The sequence below is a fragment of the Corythoichthys intestinalis genome, chromosome 14 (assembly GCF_030265065.1).
Source record: "Corythoichthys intestinalis isolate RoL2023-P3 chromosome 14, ASM3026506v1, whole genome shotgun sequence".
Taxonomy (NCBI): domain Eukaryota; kingdom Metazoa; phylum Chordata; class Actinopteri; order Syngnathiformes; family Syngnathidae; genus Corythoichthys; species Corythoichthys intestinalis.
The window spans coordinates 22180597-22185996 of NC_080408.1; positions in this window are offsets into that span (position 1 = coordinate 22180597).

The window sequence follows — 5400 nt, forward strand, 5'->3', positions numbered from 1 at the left end:
TTTTTGATAAACACTACATAGGTAAATGAGAAAGCCCTCATAGCCAGTTACTTTGTTGCTGAACTTGTTGCTGAATCCAAAAAGTCCCACACTGTGGCAGAGACCTTAATACTACCTGCCTGCAAAGCCATTGTAAGTGAGATGCTCGGCCCTGATGTGGTTAAAGACATTGCTAATGTCCCTTGTCTGATAATTTAGTGCTTTTCAAGCCTAACTGCTATAAAAAGGTACAAAGAGAGAAAGACTGAGAGCTGTTTACGAAGATTCCTGCCAGGATATCGGCTTTTTCTTCATCTAAACAGGCTTAGGTTTCACACTGAGTAAGTATAAATATTGAGAAATTTTATAATTAAACATAGCCGACTGTACAGAAAGAAATTTTTGGTTTGTGGTGTGCAGTGAGATTTTTTCCAATGTAAGAAAGTGCCGTGACACAGAAAAGGTTGAAAAACACTGATCTACACAACTGTCAATTTGCTGCTAATTACCTCAGCCAGTAGGTGAAACGCACACGGAAAGTAGAGGTTATGTATTTGGTTTCGTGTCAGTTTGTTCGGCTATGTTATTTTGTTTAAGACAACTCAAGAACGAATGAAGCCTGGTGGTAGAGAAGCCCACGGGTAAAAAATAAATGAATCAATAAAAATGTTGGTAGGCAAGAATTTAAAAATTATACCTATTTTATGTTATCATAAACTATTTAACAACAATGCTTAAATGTGGAGTCTTACAAAAACGCAGTCTTGAGTCTTGAGGCAGTTATAACAAAAATGCAGCGCAATGGCAAAGAGCTGCAACAAGTGTGTTCACATAGCGTTATAAAATGTCGGTATTGCATTACCAATCACATCATTAGAAGTGAATGTGTATTTTTAATAGTGTATATATAAATATTCAGTGGTTCAGTGGGTTTAATTGGACCCAAGGGGTGTTGGGTGAGTACTGGGCCCAGTTATGCTTGACCTGCGCCATCAAGGAAGACCCGATTTCCGACCCGCCGCCATGGTGAAGGCGAAAACGGAAGGCGAATACGTAAACTTTTGACTCTGGCCTCCAAAGCGGAACAATTGGATTGCAGGGATTGCTCCGCAACCATATGAATGCGACGCTCTCGCTCCGAGGTCAGCACTTGCACACGTCACTTTGGGCATGCGCAGTCGCTGCTAGTAAAAATTCAAAACAACAAACATGGCAGAACGATGGTTTTAATTTACTGTTTTTATAATATTTCTAATTCAAATATATCTTTTGTTTGTGTTTTTGTGCCTTTTGAAGCAAAAGAAGAAACCGCGTGGACGCCATTGTTGTCAAGGAAGTGCATCATTGGTTGCCGCTTTGTAAAACTGCACTGCCCCCAAGGGCCTGGCGAGAACACTACATCGTTTTCACCCGGAATTGCGACATTGTTGGAATGGAGACAGAACCGTGTAAATGCAAACATTAAATTTGTCGTATTCTTGAAGCGTCACCATGTAAACGGCACCTCTATCTGTACAAATAAAATCATTGAAAGTAACATTTTGTCCTGTTTAAAAACAGACTGCCAAATTGACAAGAAATTTAAATGGAAATTCGCTTACAGTAGATATTAGGTTGTTAGCTTAGCTACATCGGTTTTGAATTTGAAAACAATTGCTTCATTGTCTAATTCCAAAGGGTTCGGTGAAAGCACATGTGAACTTGGTGTGGCTCCGTACCTTTAGCAAGGTTAAGAACCACTGATATATATTAGCGGTGCAACGGTTTGCGGTTCAAAGCCGAACCGTACAGTTCGCCCTGTACGGTTCAATACGCCTTTATGAACTGTGCCTTTTCGGTTTTGCAATTAATGTATTCCGAACGCTTGTGGAATGAATTGATCGAGCTCTGTGTGCCTGTGTGTGACGTGAAGCACCACTGTGGAGAAATTCCCGCCCCGCAAGGACATGTCGGATCGCTGTCAAGCACCAGTGTAATAGAAGCCGGGTAACGCCCTCTCTCGCTTACGAGCGAAGTGAAAGTGAAACAAGATAGAAAACAAATAGCTATGGCGAGCGGAGGAGTGGAGAGACTGAATTTTGAGGAAGCACCGGCTTCTTTCAAATCTGCGGTGTGGCAACATTTTGGTTTCCCCGTGGACTACAATGCGGAGGGAGAGAAAATATTGAAAAAAAAAATTTGCAAGCATTGCTCAGTGCTTGTTCCCCATGCTAATGGCAACACTTTTATAACATGACTCCGGCACCTCATCCGGCATCACCCACAGATATTACTTTCTCAGGGCAGGACAACCCCGAAGATGACACCAGTGAAAACACACGGCGGGCTTCGTTCATTTATTTGCAACGCTTGACCCGCGCTACTTTGTTCCCTCGCGACATATTTCTCCAACAACGTAATCCCCGACATTTATGAAATGGCACGCAAAGCCATCGATGATGATTTCCTTAAAGCACATAGTTTCGCCCTGACCACTGATAGGTGGACGTCCCGTGCTACATAGTGCTACTACCTAACTGTGACGGACCACTATAATTCATACCTGTCAAGTTGTACGGTCTCGTCGTAATTTGTACAAGTGAGCACTGATTTTTAAATGAGTACGCCATACGTTATGTTCAAAATCTGCATGTTTTTCGTGCATTACATTTTTTTTTTCATCCGTTCGGATTTGGTCACTGTTTCTGCAACGAGACAGTGTTAGTTAATACGTTGGTTGAATGACGCGAGAAAAGACACGGAGAGGGAAGAGTGTTTGTTGAGACGCTGTAAGAAACGCGATGCTTGGCTAGGTGGCTCCAATATTTCCTGGCTGTAGCCGACAGCATACAATCTACGCCTAGATATCTCATGCATATAGAACTACATGCGAAAAGACAGACTCGGTGGCGTTAGTAAAAAGAAGCCATTTTAGAGCAGTAAACTTCACAGAAAAGCTCTGTTGTAGTAAACCTTCCGAGAGAACCTAAGCAAATTTTTATCTAAAATACTCCTAAATCGGCAAAATCTTGACTTGAGTCTATCTTTAAAGGATGAAACAGTTTTAAAATTTTCACATGTCGAAAGTAGACAGAAGGGAACTAAGGCAAAAACGGGAGCAATTTTATCAACTTTAACGGTTGATTCACAACATTAAATGAACTCTAAACATAGCAAAGGTTACTATGTTTTTGGGGTTTTTTTTTAAATGAAAAAAAAACATGAAAGGTATCACCAGTTACTTTGCCAAGTAACTTTTTTACTACTGTGTGTGTATTTCAGAAGTCAGGCACTACACTAGCCAAAGAACTAAGAGGCATTTTAACAGTTGAAAATGTTTACATTTTAAGTGTTTATTTCATTTTTTAAAAGCAAAACAAAGGCAGTTTTGGAAAAAAAAAAAAAAAAAAAATGCATAACGCAAACCGAACCGAAACCGTGATCCCAAAACTGAGGTTCAAACCAAACCGTGGGCTAACTGAACCGTTGCACCCCTAATATATATATTAGGGCTGTCAAAATTATCGCGTTAACGCGTGGTAATTAATTTTTTAAATTAATCACGTTAAAATATTTGACGCAATCAACGCACATGTCCCGCTCAGACAGTATTCTGCCTTTTGGTAAGTTTTACAGCAAGGCTTTTTGTGCTGTCTAACAGTGAACTCTTGTGGTCGCTTTGCGACATGGTTTATTGTTTTATTGCCAGTTCAATATGGCTGCACGACGTCTCGGGCTGACGCCTATGTTGTAATGTTGTGCTTATATGATCCTTGGACAAGATTTGTCCGTAAGTATGGTTGTTGTAAAGAATGTACATATTATGTTAGTAAGCGAAATGTTATATTTTTAGTGAACCTGTATAGCGAGCTAAGCTAACGTTGTTGCTAATGCAATGCTTGTGTACTTTTTTTTTGTAGTTTTACGACGGTCTAAAGAGGACAATGGTTTGAGGCCATTTTATTAATAAATCAGATTTAAAAGGAAGAAGTCTGATTATTAAGGCGTCGTTCACTAGCGGTCTAGCTTTGGAAAAAGTAGATGCTTCGGAGTGAAGACAGCATAGACAGATTTAAATGACACTAGAGTGAAATGCCCACTACAGTCCTTATGTACCGTATGTTGAATGTATATATCCATCTTGTGTCTTATCTTTCCATTCCAACAATTTATTTTACAGAATATATATATATATAATTTACAGAAAAATATGGCATATTTTATAGATGGTTTGAATTGCGATTATTTGCGATTAATTACAATTAATTAATTTTTAAGCTGTAATTAACTCGATTAAAAATTTAAATCGTTTGACAGCCCTAATATATATATATATATATATATATATATATATATATATATATATATATATATATGTATACACACATTTAGTTTACATCAAGATAACCTGGTGGCCCGCCAGGCTTATAAAGTACTTTCCTTGCTGCCTCTCTCTTTTTTGTGAGTGAAAAACATCAGGTCTTTATGTGGTTAAAAAAAAAAAAAATACTCGAAATAGTCACTTGCCTTATTTGAGGGGTTAATACTATTGCCACACTTGTATTTTTTTTTTTTCAAAAGATACAAATCCAATGATACATTGACAAAAGATACATACACACACACATGCACAAACATATATACACGGTATCCCGAAAAATGTATACACTCTTTAGCAGTGAGTGACCAACTTGTAACCTTTGAAGAAAGAAAATTATTCCTCAAATGCTACTGAAGTATGAAAATGCAGTTCAAGTGTGAACATGTCAAGATATCAGCAGGAAAAGGGTGTATACATTTTTTGGGACATAAGTTTTAGGCCTCTCAAATAATCATTCATTTTTGTGGTTCTTCTATCAGGAAAAAAAAAGATGTGTACTTTTTTTTGTGTGTGTGTATTCTTTTAACTACTTAAATGTTAGACGGTTCCAAATAGTACCTTCTAAAATGGTGCTTGATTTCAGTTCTTTTAGGTTTTTAAGTGTTTTTCCACTTTTTTGTATTGAAATGCAATTACTCTTAATCTTCCAGAATGTATAAAAATAATAAGACAATGAAGACATATGCATCTATGTATAATTGCATTAATATGACTGTATGATTGAATATTTGAATTGTTCGTGTGAAGGCCTTTGGGATGTTTTGATAGTTTGGGGCTCCAGAAATGACGTTGACTTGAAAATGTCCGTCAAACACGATTAGATTGTGATTGACGATATTATTTGCTGCTGTGCTGTGACTTCTGAGCATTTTTCTTTTCCAATGATTTGTTTTTAGATACTGTAAATAATACAGACGAAGTAAATAAAATACTATGTTGATGTCATGGTAGGGAGATGAAGACCAAAAGAGCCACAAAAAGCGTTTGGCAGCACTTTCGTCACAAAGCCAAGGTGACATATAAAGAGCGACGTCATAGCGCTAGCGTCCAATCAGCGAGCA